The sequence below is a fragment of the Agelaius tricolor genome, unplaced genomic scaffold, assembly GCF_023055355.1.
Source record: "Agelaius tricolor isolate 1412-34295 unplaced genomic scaffold, bAgeTri1.0.p SCAF_3, whole genome shotgun sequence".
Lineage (NCBI taxonomy): Eukaryota > Metazoa > Chordata > Aves > Passeriformes > Icteridae > Agelaius > Agelaius tricolor.
In genome coordinates this window covers 24,391,353-24,410,723 of record NW_027269263.1, presented here as the reverse complement: position 1 = coordinate 24,410,723, position 19,371 = coordinate 24,391,353, and positions in this window count along the sequence as shown.

Here is a 19,371-nt window from a genome sequence, read left to right as displayed (position 1 = left end):
TGTGAGATGAATGCTAATATGCTACACAACTGGGACAAGTGGGCTGAGGTATCTGGAAGGACTGAATCACATTTGTTTGATTTCATTTTCATATTAGGTGTGTGCACAGTTGCATATCCAAGAGGTCATGAATATATGGTATTACACGTGCATTTGTACTTCTGATACCACAGGGACTGTACCACAGGGACTGTCTTTAATAATATTTGGGTTGAGGGGGGGGACACCTAGAGTTTAATGGAAGGTGTCACACCAAAAAAAAAAAAAATCAATATAAAGGTTAAAAGAACAACCTTAATTTTGATGGGTTTGGATCAAGCTGAAGTGCAGTCAGTCTCACTAACTCAGGGGGTAAGAGTCACTCAGAAAAGCAATACAGGTTGAACTGCACAGCTCTTGGAGCTGAAAACTTTTGGACATGAATTTGAAACAAACTTGTCCTTGAGAAAAAGGCAGTAAGTCCTTTCATGTGTGCAGAGTAGATGGCATGTCTCTTTTTCAGGTCTCACCTTACCAGAGAGGTCCATAGGTAGACTAGTGCACTGCACACCATTTATCTGCCTCAAAAAGTAGAAGGGTTGAGTCAACCCTGTTGGAATTTAAACCTTTGTTTCCAGGGCGTCTGGATATTTCAAAGTGGATTCTGAGACTACTAAGTCAACCCCTCTGGCTTGGTTCATTATACAGTGGAGCAGCTTATAGTGAACTCTGACCTACAGTGAAACTGTTGAAAGTGAAAATCCAGAACAGCTCCAAAGATGGTGCTGGCTTCTGGCAAGACTATAACTGGTTTATAAACAAGCACAAAAGTTGCAAGATTTAGTGCATTTTAACTATTCTTTGCTTCAATCCTTTTAAAACAACATTCAGATTTTTATCTTAAATTAGTCTTGCATTGAAATGACTTATCTATGACATGGGATACAGTCCATCAAGAGAGGACCATTATTCCCTTTTAGTCTCAGAAGCTCCCTTGCATTTCCAGCAACAAGATAATGGGCTGATTTAAAATCAGTAAAAAATTAAAAATTAAATATTTAAAAAGAATCCTTGTCAATCAAGATCACTAGCCCTAAAGAATACAGGTTTGACAGACTAGTATAAATTGCTCAGCTCTGCAATTTCCAAGGCTGCACAGAAATCTGCTACAACAAAGTCCTGTGTTTGGGCTGAAGAGTCTGAGATTGATGCAGTTCATAAAGACAAACAGGTTACTTTCAAAGGCTGACTTACATCAGCCTTCAGCAGATTGTAAGAAGTAAGTTTTGACCTATATCAGGATTAAGACCTGCAGCATTCCAAATTGAAGTAAAGTAAACTTTGTTTTATATCACCTGGCTCCAATGAAAAATGACGTTTACAGGCAGAGTCTGGGCATGTGCCTTCACATATGGAAATGGGCGGCATTGGAAGAAAGGATTAAGCAATTGTTTAAAAGAACATGGTTCTTTCAAATTGTTTAATTCATAAAAGTGGCATTGTTGTTGAATCATGATAATCTATGGATATAATGGTTGAAAGGTTTGTAAGGGAAGATAATACCTTTTATTAGACCCAGCAGATAGCTGGAGAAAGCAGACAGCCTTTCAGCTATGAGAGCCATTTTTCAAAGCTGAAATAAATGCAGCATCTTCAGTGTTAAAGGCAACAGTGGTCTGAGGTTAACTTTATGATGTTAAATAGTTAGACTATCTGGGCAAGAAAGTGGAGGGTACCTGAGGAGCAGATGGGTAGTGTGAGCAATGAAAAAGCTGGTAAGGTCATTAGCTTCTGGTGGGCAAAAAGAGAAAAAGACAGGTAATTCATTGTCTGTGAAAGATAGAGGGGTTTGGGGAGGGAATTACAATGTGCTATAAAGCCAATCTCTCCATTTAATCTGTAATTTTTAGTGTCCAGCTGGGGTGTGTATTTTACTTCCTACACTCCTCTTCTGAAGGTGCTCTGCACATTTCCCTGGATGGTTAAGCCTGAGCAGGCACAGATGAAACTGCTACTTCGTGAAAGAAAGTTAAAAAACAAAATAAAACCCTAAGCTCCTGCTAACTGGAAGCTCCTGTCATTTACTGTTCATCTCTGTGAGTTTTTCCAGTGTGTGGTTATTGCACTTTTACTGCCATGGAAACAGCCTGGTAGCTGCCTCACTGGACAGTGCATAGTGTGTTCTGCTTTGTGTTTGTGCAGGAATCAGGAGTTCTGATGCTTCTGTGGTGGTGCATTTAACATCATGGACATGGAGATATGTTGGCAGGTCTCACATGTGTTGCTCACAGAGCCATAGGAATTTTGATTGGAAGAGTGCTCAATTGGTCCCAAGTCCTGCTTAAGCAGGTGTATGGCAAGCACCAAATCACATTTTGTAGCTGTGTCAAGCTAAGCAAGTATTGAAAACTTGCTAAGACAGAGATTCAACATCTCTCTGGGAAGCCTGTTCCACTGTTGTCATATGCTTCTAGTGAATGTCATTCCTGATGTCCACTCTGAACCTTTAAATCTGTGACTTGTGGCCATTGCATGTTTTTATGGCATCTGCTGTCTGCTAGAGGATTGTGGCTCTGTTGGCTTGGCAATTCCCCTTCAAGCTGTTGTAGGCTACTCTTGAATTCTGCTTCTATGGGTCCTCTTTAGCAGACTAAACAAACTCAGTTCCTTCAATCTTTCTTTATTGGCCATATGCCACAGGCTCAAGGCTGTCATGGTGCACTCCACCAAACCTTCCACAGCTTTTAGGAGGTGCATTCTGCATCATCATCCCTTTTGCTGATGAAAATACTGGAAAGTACTGGCCTCGTTATCAAACATTTGAGCACTCTGCTGGCTGCTCTCTTGACCTGCAGACGCTGATTGCTATCTTTTCAGCCCGATGGCCCTGACAATCTACAGTTCATTTAGGAGTCCATTTGTCCAGCCTATTCTTCCTCAGCTTCCAGACAGAAAGGATCCAAGCCCACATGAACCACTCAGTATCCACGTCACCAGTTCTTTCATTACAGACAGGAATCAAGCTGTCTAAACACAGAAGCATAAAAACATTGAAGGGTTTTTGCTGGAAGTAAACTCAAGATTGTACTGTCTAGGGTCCTGCTCAAGGCAGGGCTGACTTCAAAAGTGAGATCAGGGACCTGCCCAACTGAGCTTTAAATATGTCTGATTATTCCAGTGACCAAAATTGCTATTTCTATAGCATGTACTTTTGCCAGGCACTTTCAAGAAGTCTTTGCCTTCTTTATACTTACCTTTTGGTGGTAGAAAACAACAATCAGACTTCCCTGTAGCCTTTTGTTCTCTGTGCCACAATCCTTCCGGTCATCCTGGAGACTCCCAAGACACACTTTTAAAAAAACCCTGACACTTTAACATGTCAGGGGTCTTTTTAAACTATGGATATAGGTGTGGTCAAACTGGTGTTCTAGATGTTACCTCACAAGTGTCAAAAAGAGGGAAATAATCACCAGTCCACCCACACCCTGCTACCTGTGATCTTTTAATGCAGTCCACTCCTCAGTCCAAGTTCAGAACTGTGATTTGCTCTGATAAATCTGTTGATAGCTCCTCATTGCTACCTGTCATTCCTGTGCTCAGAAATGGATGTGCTCTGTTATTTTTCTAAGGACTGAAGTGAGGCTGATCAGCCTGCAGTCATCCAGATCCTGCTTCTTGCCTTTCTTAAAGCTGGGGGTAACATCAGCCCAGTCATCTGGGATTGCCCCCAAAAACTACGATTTTTCAAAAATTATGACAAGCCTCAAAAGCAATCTTTCAGCACCTGCTGAGGAGTCCCATCCAGACCTATGGATTTTAATACACTGTTGGCTTCCCATATAGCATTGGTGGGTGCAGACATCTGGGAGCAGGTTTTGGCTGACAAAAAGCCATTGAGCAGCCTTTTCCATACTTTCCATCACTAGGTTTTCTTCCATTCAGAAATGGACTCACTCTTTCTCTGAGTTTCTTTTCACTTCTGACATGCTTGTAAAATCACATCTTGTTAGTTTTTATGTTCCTGTCCGGTTTTAAATCCAGCTGGGCTTTAGTCTTTCTGGTTTTGTCCCAACACGTCTGAGCAGTACTTTTATACTTTTCCTTTGTTGTTTGCCCTTGTTTTCACTTCTTATGTGCTTTGCATTTTAGTTCATTAAGAAGCTCCTTGCTTAGCCAAGTGGACCTCCTGCCAAATTTCCCAGTCATGCTGAACAATGCCCTGAACCAGTGGTGCATGTTGAACTTCAGGAAATTTTCTTTGGGCAATGAAGTGAGTGAGACTGGAGGGGGTGGAGAGGGTAAGAGGGAATGTGCTGCCAATTTATTTTCCAATAAAGGAAATAGATGCCAACTTTCTTCAAGTGTGGATGATAATTCAGAGTTATTTTCAAGGCTGGGGTGTAATACAGGTTGCTGCATACAGTCGAGGGGATTTTTTAAATGAAGATACTTTGTATACGGTAGTGTTGTGGTTTGGTTATTATGGGGTACATTTTCACAGAATTGCCTTACAGGTGATGATCCTTTTTTGGGAGATCTGGAGAAGGGATGGGTTGGGTAGGTGTAATATTTCCTCAAAGGTAATACACTGCATTTCAGGTTCTGAGTGCATACCCCAACATTTTTGTTTTAAGTTATTGATTGGTGGATAAATTATTGCAGAGGTGGGTGCACTGATCTTGGTTTTGTGTGTATTCCATCTGTTCTTTATGCTGCTGCTTGTGGCCAGGAAATTAGTGTTTTACAGAAAGTGATTAATGAAGCTGTGGTGGAAATCGATAGGTATTCTAGGTTTTCAATCCAGGTGATGAAGTTTGCTTAGATTTGTTGGTAGCTATTTAGAATCTCTTTTTCATGGTGACCCCTACAGCATACTGGGGAGCACGTTGTTCTTCCAGCTCTGAAAATGTCTGAAGAAATGTGTGCTACTGAAGGCAAAGTTTGAGAGGCTAAGGGTAAAATGCATGAGCTGATCTTGGTGCCTGGTATTACTTCTCTCCACAATGCTCTTCTTCCTGTCAGGCTCTTTCTTGTACTTGAGACTGTAAAATTGGATCCAGGACTCAGCTGTGGTCTCACTGGTACTAAGTGTGGGGAGACAACAGCTTCCCTTTCTAGTCTTGCTGGCTGCACCCTTGCTAGTACAGCCTGTACATGGCTGGTTTTTGAGGGATCACTGCTGAATCAAATTCAACTTCTTGTTCACTGAAGTCCACAAGTCCCTCCAGCAAATTTTTCCAGTAAAAAATGAGGCTGAAAAAAGGGAATTTAGCACTTCAGTGTTTACCATGCCCCCTTGACACTAGGTTTCCTGTTCCACTGAGCCATGGGGCCTCCAATTTCATTTGTTGGGTTGTTTGGGTTTTTTTGCTACCAAATTACATCTATCTGCCCTTCAAATCCCCTGATAATTTCAGCTCTCGTTGAATTTTCTTAATTCCATCCCTGCAGACTCAGGCAATGTCTCCCTGTTACCTCTGGGTAGATGTTTCTATTTCTTCCTTCCACACCCTTATCTGTTTCACTTAACCAGGATTTTCCTGCTCATTCATGCTGGTCACCTCTTTATTTTCTTGACTTGCTGCTAGTCTAGAGACAAAATGTGAAAGAGGACTTGTGTTCAGAAGAAATCTTCTCTAAGCTTCAAAATTTGATAAATTCAGGCCTCAAGAAAAAAATTATTCTAAGAACTTTCTTTTTGTTTTCAATTTATTTGATCAAAACAATATTAATGATCTCTACTAAAATAAACTCTCTTTCTACAAAAAATGCAGTATGGAACTAAAAATCAGCCAAGAAAGCAAAAGTGACTCTCTTGAGAATGTTTTTGAGTTAAGACATCCAAAGCTGAAAAACACTTTCTATAAACCTTAAAAAAATTGGTGTGGGAGAAACAGCTATTCTAGGTCTCTTACTTAGGCAGGTTCTTAAAAGTCTGCTGAGACATGCTTTTTTTACCCTTGCAATTTTCTTTCGGTTTTATTTAAATATAAATTTTATATTTTGAGTCTCAGTGGCTTGTGAAGATATTTAAAGCATATTCTGGTTTCACACCTAAAATAGTACTCATGACATTGTATGTAAGACTTGATTTTGAACAGTAAATCTCCTAGAAATTAAGTAATAAGTGTAAAAAAATTTAAAATACCTGAAAAATCAGTTATGAGCGTGCTTGTACCTTCAGCTAAATACAAGCAGAATAGAGTCATGCCCCAGCTCTTCAGTGATGCCATCCCACACCCTTTGTTCAGGATCAGATGGAAGAATGGTGAAAACAGTCCCTGAGGTAATTCACAGGTGTCCCATCACATGCACATGCAAAGGTGTGATCTGTCTTATGGAAGTGAGAATGGTTCTCTGGTCTAAACCAAACTACTTTTTTTTCACATTCTTTAGGAATTTGTAACTTCTCAGGGGAGAGGGAGAATGGGTGATGTGTTTTTTTAAAGTTTGTAGTTCAACGTCTCTTCTGCTTTAAAGAAAACACTATGAGGGAATGTCAGCTCAGGCTAAAAAAGCTAACAGCCAAAAAGAGAAACCTGTGACTTGGGTGAGGACCTTGTAGACCATGTTAGCAATACAGAGAGCCCTTGTATAGCAAGAGACTGGATTTAATTTTAGTCTGCACTATCAATGTTTCTACTTCTACTGTTTTCTGTCCTCTTGGTTGGAGAGAAATTATGTACAAAATAAAACACACATGTGCAAAACAGGAAAAAACAAAGGAAAAACCCAGACATGCCCAGGACTGACTGAGGACAGAAAAAGCAATCTTCGAATCTGTCATCAATTATTCAATTTCCATGTTTGTTACAGATGAGTGATTAATATCCTTCACTTTTGATAGGAGTATAATATAAAGAGACGTATCGAGAGTTGTGGGAGATCAGGGACTGGCCGCAGGATATCGCGATGTTACGGGCAGACAGAACCCCTGCCCTTTACCGTTACTTACCCCGTGTGTTGTTAACTGTTAACCCCTGTTATAAATGACCCTGTCCAACCATTAATAAATGCCATTTACCGTTCACCACATTTGTGTATGAGAGTACTTGGACCGAGTGGCAAAGGGGGTTGCCGCTGTGCCGTTCCTGATCCAGGTCGCCTTGCCTCAAGCAGAGACAACAAAGTGGTGCCAAAACCCGGGACTGCCCGGGGGACGTGGGACGCCTGGACAGGTGAACGGTGGCCGCAGTGGCTGGACCAACTTCGGCGGGGAGGACATTCCCAGACCAGCAAAGGAGTAATGGAGTCTCTCGCAAAGGTAGTTTTTAAAGTTCATAGGCAGTGGGGTGTAGACTGCAAGCCAGGAGATTTTGTCCTCATAGTATCGAGGCTCCTGCAAATTGGGGTAATTGGGCAGCCGGGGCATATTCTCCACCCGGAGGTGTGGGATAGATGTACCAAGGCCCTAGCCGAGGAGGCGATTTCCTCAGGCTCGGGGCGAAATCTTAAATTATGGGGAAGAGTCATGCAGGCTCTGCGAAAAGTTCGGCCGGGGCGGGAAATGTGGAAAGCCGTGCAGGACTGTTTGCAGGCGGGGTCCCGGCTGGGTGTGGGGGCGGCCACACAGACTTTGGATGATCATGAGCTTGCCGAGTGTGGGGATTTACAGCTGCGGGGACGCTCTTCGCCGCTCCCGAGCCCAGGCACGCCGGCTATGGGAAAAAAGCAATCATTTTGGGACGGAGTGTTAGAGGAGGCGCAAGACACTGCCGTTAACTCAGAGGCACGGGGTGCTGCCGTTACCTCAGGGTCTGATGGAGCCTGGGTGGGGCCTCTGCCTTAGGCACCACAGGACGGCGAACCCCAGAGGCGGGGGAGCACGGATGCGGGCGCGGTAGGCGGGGGCAGAGAAGGTCTGCGGGACACCACAGACACACGCGAGCAAGAAAGAGGTGAAAGACACGGAGGGGGAGCTGAGGCAGCTTGGAGTGCGCGTATGAAAACTTCTTTTCATAAGAAACTAGCCTCCCCCAGCAGGAGACGAGGCGAGCCTAGAGGGAGGGAGCGGCCCAATGCTAGGAAAAAGGGGCGAGGTCAAAGCCTGACGAAAAGGTCCTGGAGCCCAGAAGTTTCCAGTCAGTCGAGCTCCGGACCGGAGTCGGACTCGAGCTGGGACGAGTGGTTCCACAAGTGGTCTATTGCCGATCCCAATTCTGATTTCGATTCTGATGAAGAGGGAGTGAGACCACGCAAGGGTAGCCATCACAATCCTCCTGCTTGGGTCAAGGGAAAGCTAGGAAAAGAACAAGCTCCTCTTACTGATTGGAGGAAAATAAAAATAGCATGTGCCAAGTGGGCCCCATCAGTCATGCTGGCATCTCCTGTCCGAATGGGGGGGCCGGGCAGAAATCAGAGAACCTACAGGCCGGTAAACCCCAAGGATATACAGGCAATTGTTAAAGCAATTGCAGACAGGGGGATTAATTCAGCGATGGTCTCCACTCTTATAGATAGTGTTTTTGGAGGGGGTGACATGCTTCCATTTGACATCAAGCAAACATGCAGAATAATTTTTGATGGGGCAGGGATGATTGTTTTCAAACAAGAATGGGAAGATAACTGTGTAAGGCAACCGGCCTTAGTGACTGGGGCAGACCACCCACTACATGGTTCCAGCATACAACGTTTAATGGGCACAGACCCAACTATGATCACCCCCCAGGCACAGGCTGAGGGCCTTCGGGCCCATGAGGTCATGACAACAACCTGAGCTGCCAGAGAGGCTATTCGCTCCGCATCTAAAGTTACTGCCAGACCATCACCATGGTCTACTATAAAGCAGAGAGAAAGTGAAAGCTTCACGCAGTTTGTGGACCACCTCCAGGCAGCACTTGACTCCTCCACTCTACCATCTGAAGCAAAGGGCCCTGTGCTAGCAGAGTGCCTGCGCCAACAGTGCAATACCGCTACCAAGGACATCTTACGGTCGCTACCACCTGGGTCTACCATTGCAGACATGATTAGGCATGTCGTGAAAGAGGAGCATCTAGCCCCAGTTCAGGCAGCCGTCCACACTGCAATAACTAGCATGATGGCATGCCTTAAGTGTGGCCCGGCAGATCACATTGCAGTGAACTGCCCTCAGTCAGGGTACCCACCAACAGCCGTTCCCCCACGCCAGATGAAATCTAGGGGGCCATGCTGGGCATGTGGAAAGAGGGGGCATATTGCTAAAGATTGCAAATCCAAAGATCAGGGAAATGGGAGGAGGAGGGGGCACCCAGGCCACACACAGCCCCCTCCCACCTGGAACATGAAGCAGCCCGGTTGTGCCAATTGTCAGTGGGGTGCAGAGCTCCTGCACCCACTGCCCCCTTCCATGGTCAACTTCACAGCTCAGCCAACGGCCCAGCCAAACCCATCCACACCCCAGGAATACCAAGAACGGCTCCCTGGGGACGAGGCCCCTGGGTGGCCCTGGCCATGAAGGCATGGGAGCGAGACCCATGGGTGGCTTTTGCTGTGAAGGGGGGCAGACACCCACTGATAGTGTGGGCTGTTTGCCCTCTCTATAACAACCCTGATGCCCCTGCAATCTGCCTTCCCTTTTGGGTTGACACGGTATCAGATGTCACCATTATTCTGAACATACACTGGCCTTCACAATGGAAGTTGGAAGAAGCGCCCATGGTAATCAGGGTTGGAGGGCTGTCTCAGGCCTGAAAAAGCACCCAGCTTGTTGCAGTAATGCTTTGCACTGAGAGGGGACTGGGGAGAACCGTCATCCTCTCCCCAAATGTAATGTCCGAAAGTCCACTCTTGTTAGGGAGGGATGCCCTAACCTTGTTGGATGTCAGAATGACAAATTTATTCTAAGGACTACTGCTGCATACCCACAACTACCCATCAAATTAATATGGAAATCACTGGACCCAGTGTGGGTCGAGCAGTGGCCCTTATCGAAGCCTCGAATGACTGCCCTTCTTGAATTAATTACCCGGGAGCTGCAGCGAAGCCACATTGAACCCTCCACAAGCCCGTGGAACACTCCCATCTTTGTTATACCCAAACAGTCTGGTGAAGTCTTCCGTCTCTTACACGACCTACGAGAGGTGAACAAAAAAATCCAGCCAATGGGTCCTGTGCAAACTTTGTTGCCGATGAATTCAATGGTACCAAGAGGACACCCCTGTGCAGTGCTCGACATCAAAGACTGCTTCTTCTCCATCCCCCTGCATGACGAAGACAAAGAGCGGTTTGCCTTTTCCATCACCTTCCCGAACAGCCAGTGGCCCAACCTGCGCTTCCAGTGGCGGGTATTGCCTCAGGGAATGGTGAACTCCCCTGCCATTTGCCAAATCACAGTGGACCGAGCACTAGCGCCAGTCCAGCAGAATGATCCCACCGCAACCATTATCCAGTACATGGATGACATCGTTGATTGCCACACCATCAATGAGCCAAGTAGACTGGTTAGCGTCTGCAGTCTCAGAGACCTTGAAAGCAAATGGGTTCGAAATTGTGAGTGCAAAGGTCTCAAAATCGATCCAAGCCTTTGTTTCAAAATGGGGCATCACTTTAGTACACAGTATCCCATAGCACCGGACAGGCCATTGTTGAACAGGCAAATCAAACTCTAAACTAGAGGTGATGGCAAAACCAGACGGTTTTACAAGTTCCATTCCCCCAAAAGACCAAGCGCGCATCCTGGCAACAGCTCTACTAGCATTAAATCAGTTCCCTAGGGGGGACGAGACAAAAAGCCCTGCCCAGAAGCACTGGGCCACCCAAGCACTGGAGGAAGGCCCACAGGTCATAATTAAAAATGAACTAGGGGAATGGGAACAGGGTTGGAGACTGGTACTCACAGGGCGAGGGTATGCAGCCGTTAAGAAAAATGGTAAAATTAAATGGTGCCTGCTTAAGTCAATCAAACTGGGTCTTCGGGGCGAAACTGATAAAACTTGTGAAGTTTATTTTGCAGGACTGAATCCTTAGACACCCCCGTGGCCTGTGTGCTCCGCTTCCTGAAGGCTGTGACAAATCATCAAGCAGCCCGACAGCAGACCATACCGGGGTCATGAGAAACTCTGTGGCCAAACTAAAAGAAAGGCTAGCACAGAGAAGGACTGGGGGAGAGGCTCAACAGAAATGTTTTCAGTCATGGTTCAAAGTTTCAGAGGAATTCAATTGTATAATGGTTTGATTGCCTATTCGTAATTGCTGTTTTTAAAAGTCTTGTTTTAAAATGTAAGTGATGTCCATCAAGTAGAGTTCGAACTCTGACCAAGTTCTTGCTCTACTTGAATGGAAGGATTGACAATCATCCCAGAGGTTTTCTGCATCAAAAGGTTCAAAGGGAATTTGGAGAACCATGAATCCAGACATGAGTTCTACAATTCTCTCTTGTTAAAGTTCATCAGTTGTTGCAGACTCTGGGATGATAGGTCAGTGTTGTAGTGACCGGTAATTGTATGATTTCAGATCATCAACTGTGTTATCAGTTATGTGTCTTACCTGATTGATTGATTTGTTTCTGATTGATTTTTGTCCCAAGCATCAACAGGGAGAAGCCTCTGCAAAAGTGCCAAAAAAACTGAGGAAGAAGTCCTGCAAAGATATTTTGAGTCATGGTTCAGTCAGTGCCCATGACTGATCACCCTTGGTTCCACCTTATTAGGCCGTCTTGCTGCAACGCCCCTGGCATCGATTTTGGGCCTTGCATTTTAAATAAGTTGGCATTATTCGTTAAAAATCAGTTAGAAAGAGTTAACATTTTGTTTGTTAGACACTTACAGTTGCTTTGAGACAGGTTACGGAAATGTTCATTGTTTTTACCAGTTGTCAGTTTTTACCACATTTCGGTTCACTAGCCTTTATGTTTTTATAGCCTTTACACTTTCTATGTTTTTGGTTAGTCATAAGAGGTGGGGAGGAAATGTGGGAGATCAGGGACCAGCCACAGGATATCACGATGTTATGGGCAGAAAGAACCCCTCCCCTTTACCGTTACTTAGCCCCGCATGTTGTTAACCATTAACCCCTGCTATAAATGACCCTGTCCAACCATTAATAAATGCCATTTACCGTCCACCACATTGGTGCATGCGAGTACTTGCACTGAGTGGCAAAGGGGGTTGCCGCCGTGCCTTTCCCGATCCAGGCCGCCTTGCCTCAAGCGGAGGCAACAGAGAGTATTGAGACAAATGGAAAAAGAAAAGGTTTCTCAGATTTGTCTGGATTTCATTTCAGTCTGCATTAACAATATTTCTACCTCCACTGTGTTTCTGTTCTCTTGACTTGGTGATATCCTTTCCTTACTACTAACCTTCTCCTCCAGTCTGAGGGCTACATGAATCTTCCCAGTCCTGTCACAAAAGTGCTGCTGGTACAAGTAAATGTCCACTCACTTCATGTAATACCACAAAGTGATTTTACCCCCATTATACCTACACTGCTTGGGAACAGAGTAGAAATTGTTCGAGTATTTCAAGGTTAAGCAAGCAGTGGTCTGCTGGCAAGAAACTTAAGTTCAGATTTCAATAACCATTTCCTTTTTGAGTTGACTGCCAAAACGATAACAAAGCCAAAAACTTTGAAGAGAGCAGAACAGATGGCATATGGGTTTGCAGATCTCTGCTATGATGCTGGTCCTAGTTGATGCCAAACTGTTGTGCCTTAATTGTCAAACGTGGCTACCTCGCAGAGAGGATATATCCTGAGAAACAGACCTTGATGGCAACCAAAAATGAAGGCAAAGTATCTTCTCAACCAGAAGTCATCTGGCTCCATTTTGCATTCTGCGAATTAACACCTCAGTGTCCATCATTACAAGTCTGGGGAATGACTTGGTCCCACTAAAGTGTTTTCAAGCAGTTAACTACAAAATATTGCTGGCACCAGTTGAAAAGTCCCTGAAATCAGCTAATTGCTTTACTCCCTTGCTGTGAGCTCCATGGGTTGTTCTGCTTCTCACACCATCCATCTATTTTTGGTCTTTCAAGCCTCAGCCTGCTCACCTGCACTGCTGCAGGAAGGTCAGAGTGGACGCAGAAAACCTCATTCAGCCCCAAAACCTTTTATTAAAGTCTGCACGATACTCTTACAGATGAGCCTGTTGCAGACCACTTACCGACAGGACAAATGCAAGGAAGTCCCTGCTAGCAATGGGGTAAGTGCTTCTGGGATGCTTCTGGATCAGACTTTTTGGCAGCCCAGATGGCTTGCAGCAGGACGGAAGTAGAAAAAGCACTGAGATTCTTAGCAATGAGGTGAATGAAACAACCCTTCCCAAGTATTAAATGACAGAACAAAAGGATATGGCCTCAAGGAACACCAGAGGAGGTTTAGATTGGATGTTTGGAAAAATTTCTTCACTGAAAGGGCTGTCAAGCATTGGAACAGGCTGCCCAGGAAAGTGGTGGAATTGTCACCCCTGGAGGTATTTCAAAGGTGTGAAGATGCCTTGCTTAGAGGCATGGTTTAGTGGTGGGCTTGGTCACAATGGGTAACACTTGGACTCAATGACCTCAAGGGTCTTTTCCAACCTAAACGATTCCATAATTTTATGAATATACATGAGGGCCCTTGGAGGCACCACAGTGCCTGCAGGAAGAACATGAACGGTCATCTCTGCTGTGCTGTGTTGACCGTCAACTGAAACCGCCTGCCTGAAAACATCACCACATACCCAAGTGTGCTGAAAATCTGCCAGCGCCTCCATTTTAACTCAGAGTTACCTGAGAGCCTAAACAGACGTTTCCAAAGGTTCTAAAAAATATCATGTGTTAAGAGAAATAAACCTCCACTTCAGGGCCATTGCACTTGTGAAGTAACCCAGCCTTACTCCTCAAGAAGGCCCCAGCAGATTTGCTGTGGTCTCAGCACTCGCTCTTCCCTTGCCTGTCATGAGCTCAACTACACCTGCAGCTGTATCCACCTTTGGCACAGCAGCTGGTGCAGAAGCCCAGCCTGTGCACTGCTTCCCTGGAGCAGTGCTCTTCAGGAAATGTTAGGAGCCACCTCTGTTCCCATCCAGCCACAAAGCTCTCTCTGAGAGCTCCTCTGGAGCTGTGCACTTAAAACTTGATCGCTACACTTGGCGCTGCTTCTCTCTCCTTCATCCCTCTCCAGCCATCCCTCCTCCTCATAAAGAGACTCTTGAGCAGCAAATTCCTCTCCCCACACATACACAAGGCACGTGGTTTTATTTTGGCTGATGCAGCAGAGATGACAGTGTGTTCAGGCCCTGCTCAAGACAGCTTAGCTACTCCTCACAGCTATCCTCAGTGAACACTAATGTTTACAGCCACATGATAATGCTAAGGAACAACTGTTCTGGTTCTTCTCTTTTCTGTTTAAAAATAAAAATAAATAAGATCAAGTAAGTAGAATGCAAAAAATTGTCCCTGCAGTTCAAGAGAGAATTTTAAGGTTGGAAAGGGCCTCTAAAGGCATAGAACCCAGCTGTTATCCCTGCACCACTGTGTTCACCACTAAACTATGCCCCTTTGCACCATGTCTAGATATTTTTGGGTAATACCATCACTTCTCTGTGCCATTAAAATTCTTCAAAAGCACAGAATTTGACTTTCCAAACTGACTGAGCCCTGCCACAGGTCTCCTATTCCTGCTTTTTCTAGTACACAATAAATATACTAAGACTATAACAACCGCAATACTTCCCTATAAAAATGCTCATGACTTTGTACCCCACAATTCATCACGTCATTGCTTATCTACCAACAACTGCAGTACAGAACATATCAAAATTGTACAGTAAATCAAAAAAGGGTAATAAACGACCAGTACCACTCTCACACTGACTACATGTGTGCTCCTCTTAAAAGTTTATCATATACTCACTCCCTATGTAGACAGCTGTGCCTTTCTGGTTAAATTAAAACAAAGACTGTTCATTTCCATCTCTAAAATAACACACAAAGCAAATTAGAAGGTAGGATAATCCTCTCTGTTAAAGAATTTGTAGACATGAGAAGCAATACCACACTGCACAGCCTGGCTAAGGTTCTGTATATTTACCTTCACAAAAGAAGCAAAAAATAATCTAATTACCTCCCAATTAAAATAACAATAAATGTTCTTATTTAAAGTTTTACAATTACCAAATTTTCTCTACCTTGGACTGTTCTCTGCCTTTCCGTGTTTGGCATGACTAACACCTTGGATATTGATAAAACATCATCTTTCAGAAAACCCTTTACAGATAGAGTAAGTGCATGCCAGATTTTGAGATCTTTTATTTGTCTTTCACTAATCTGGTTTCCTTTTAAATAGGATTTTTAAAACCCACATCAGAATATATTAATGAAGGAAATCCAAAATTGCTTTTCAAGCTTGTATGTCAATCCAGGCAAGAGATAATTGCTTTCTGCATGAATTTTAAAGACCATTGCCCAGTGACAATGAGTGGACATTCAGAAGAACTATCTTAAACATGCAGGCAAAGAAAAACCAACAACATGCCAGCAGTGCTCTTAGGGACTGAGAGATGAAGTAGAATCCTCAAGGCCCACCTCTGTCTGATCTGTCAGAGGAGAATGCCAGGGGAAAACACTGAACTTAAAAAATATGTGATTTACAACCTCATTCTCATAAAATGAGTGTCACTGTTCTTACAGACTAAAAAAGTGGTGCAAGTATAGTGGGCAACTGAACTAAACAAGCAGTACAAATGAATTTCTATAATCTCAGCAAGTAAAATCCTGCAGCTGGGAATATCTTAGTCCTGCAAAGCATTAGGCTACCTTTGATATAGGTATCATGTATCTGTTGAATGAATTGGTACTTCAAAAATACATTTTTAATGTAGAAAAATGACAGGCAGGACTTGGAGATAAGAGAAAACATAAGGATTAATTTTGTGTTATTTTACCATCTTTTCATTTGCCCTTTGTCTGCCATTCTTCTCCTTCTCAAGGATTTGGGCACTAAAAGCCAGTGTAGTGATTAAGACTATTTTTGTGTGGTTTGTATAAATTTTTTTCTCCCCTTTATAATCTGTATGTCTCACAGACAATGCTTGAATCCCAAGCAATTACTTGAGTATTGCTTTATCATATGTGTCAATAGGGTTTAATCCACTGCCATTCATTGAACTACTGAATCTGGGCTTGGGAAAAAAATTATCTTTTGTAAACCATATACACCAAACAGCAATGATAACCAAAACTCCCCTAATCAAATATTCCCCTATGGTCCTTTTGGAGCTTCTGTTCCTCAAGCTTCACAAGTCTTTTGCTTTGAGTCATTCCTGCAGCCCACCCTAATTTAAAGCTTCTGTATAACACAGAAGATACTGTATAACATATTTGTGCTGCTGCAAATTATGCTGATTTCTTATTAGTGCACCTGCAGATCTCTAAATCTGCTGTCACAAATGCCCAATGAGTAACTGAGAGTTTTGCAGCGTGAAGAATGAATTTCTAAAAACACAAATGTGTACCTAGTGGGATTTTCAAATGCCCATCATCACCTAGATCTCATTGCTTTTATAATTTTGTCTGTATTTTCAAAAGATAGTTTTAACTCTTTTTCAGGCCTTTAGGGTCAAGCTGGTACACAAACTAAAAACAAAGAGAGAAATTAAAATCAAATTTTGCAAAGTTGATGACATGTGAAACTTCAAACTTCTATTTAGGCTCTGTTAAAAATGGAAAAGCCCTCCTTCTATTAAGCCATCTTGTTTACCTAATAAATAAACTATGACTTCTGGTTTTAGAAGAAATTTCTATTTTCTTACAGTTTCTCATAATATTTAAGTTTCTGCAGAGCTACTGCATCATTTATTCAAACTCACATAAAACAACAAAAGAAATCATAAGTACATAAATAATCAGAACAGTGCTTATTAAATCATAGACATTGTCCATCTGCTGATGGCAAAGAGCTGATATAACTCGATACAGCCTGGGGGCTGTACTTGGCATATATCATGACATCTACATTCTGCAAATATGTATATGTATAACTGGAATTTCTTACAACAAAAGAAACAGAACCATGAATAAAATTTTGCAGATTAGGATCATATAAAATGCATGGATTTTGTAGAGTCTCAAAAAGGTACATAACTAACTTGTACTGCTGTCTCCTGGCTAGTGAAGCCAGCAGGAGGCTGAACATTCTTTGGGCCACCAGACATGCACAACCATAATTGCTCTGTTTGTAGCATGTCAGGATCATACCTGGAAAACTCTGGTACTTCACCAATGAATAGCAACCACCCCATTTTATTTTGTACAGAAAATGGTTCTGCTGACAGATCTTTCTTTTGACATCTCTTGGTGCCAGCTCCTTTTTCCTCACCAGCCAGTCAGTGAGGAAATTGTGGATTTTCGTAGTAACCAAGCACTGAATGAAAGAGATCAATACAATCAAGCATAAAATACCAATGCAAGTGACCATAGTGGTCTAATGTCACTCCTGCCTTCAAACATATCAAATATATGCAATATTTAAGACTGAAATTCTTCTTTGTATCTTAGTTTCCCCAGGAAATAAGGAAACATATTTGCAAATACATTTCATCTTCATATACATTTCCTTCTCTCTTTCTCCAAACCATTTTGAACCCTAAAGGTCAAATTTATTTCATAATAATCATATCTAATATGGTGGTCTGAAAACATTCAGCTTTGGTAAGAAGAAAGATTTCACTATAGACTTCACTCTACTGATTGCATGGAACCCTCCTCTTCCTACAGACAAGAGCAACCTCATAGTTAAGGCTACTTCCCCAGCCCTCTATCAGCATGCCACAGGAGCAGAGCTTACCTGAAACCTCCCCTTTCCAAGGGATTTGGATCACTCATAGAAGTGGAAAGATTTCACTGAGATCTACCATGGTGTCATGGTTTAACACTGGCACAATGCCAGTGCCCCCATGAAGATACCTTCTCCCTGGTTTCTGCTGTGAGATGTGACCAGGAATAAGCAAAGCAGGCTCCTACTTAGGAAAAAAAAAACCAGAACTTTATTAACTACTCTACAACTACAGATAAAAAGGAACACACACACAGGGAAAATGAAAACTTCACAAATGCATTTCCTCCTCCCCCCACCAAATTTCTAACACAATACATTTGTTCCTCAAATCACCAACTCTCGGTCCAGCAGCACCTTTTAGACAATCAATCCTCAGTTCATCAAGAGGAGAGGAGTCCTTCTTGTACCATGGGCTTCCCCTGGAAACACAGTCGAAGCCTCGTGTGTTTCCGTGTCACTCGTGGCACCGCCGGGAGTACATCTGCTGTCGTGACTTCTTCCTTTTCATGTCCAGTGCTCTCACCACTGAACACGGACCAGAACTGCTTCTAGGGTTGTCTTTTAAGGATGCTCTGTCCCGATCCAAAAAAGGCACAGTCTCTCCTTTGGGACACCTGTCCCCACAATCTCTCCTTTGGGACACCTGTCCCCCCCATATTTTTTCACCCCCTGGGGCCGAGGGGCATCAACACTGAACCCTCTTGGTTCTGAGGCCATTGCCTCCCCCTAGAATGCAGTCTCTGTATCACAAGGAACATGGTTCTGTCCATGGCTATACAAAAAGAGTCCAGCAAAAGCCACTCCATCATCTCTTCCCACTAGGATTCTTCTCTACTCTTCTACTATCTCTCACTCGCCCAGACCTCTCTCACACTGGCCCATTTCTTCCTCATCTTCCACTCTATCTTCTAGGAAAGGTCAATGTTCTGTGAAGTTCTCATTCTCCAAAAAGGGGTTAAAAGCTCCTACAAGCGGCCGGCTGAACCCCCCCTTCTTCTCTGTCCCAGCCGTGCTGCCGGCACAGGCCCATGTTTATCCAGTTTCAAGGTTACAGTCTCAGGCACCGGCTCTCTCTCTCTCTCTCTCTCTCTCTCTCTCTCTGTCTCTCAGGGGGGGCTGCCCGATGGCTCCCGGTGTCTCTCTCTCTTTCTCTCTTCCACCCCCGGGCTCAGGCCTACCTCTCTCGGCCACATGGCTTTCCCCTCCCCCTGCCCAGCCAGCAGCTGGGCCGGGGGAGAGACCTGAACTCTTTCCCGCCGGGAAACCCAAGAGGGCCCTCCCAGGGGAGAGCTCTGCTTTTAACCCCGTGATCTCAGAGGCGTGTCCATGTCCCAATGGCCAGGTTAAATGCCAATATTAAAGCCTGAATATCCATTGGCCAAAAACACAGCATCCCAAAAAACACATTTCCTGTCAAACCACCACACATGGGAATTTTGTTTTCAACAGGCAATTTTCATTTTCTGGAAATTTCAAACAAGTGAAAAGATCAGTGTGCATTTTCTGCCAAAAGAATGCAAAGCACATAATCACAATCAAGACAGTGTAGAAAACATTGTAACATTAGGTACATTACTCCCACACCTCCAGGAGCACGATTTTATTTTAAATATGGCATTGCAAAGTATGTATAGAGAAGCTAATCCCTAATATTTCTTT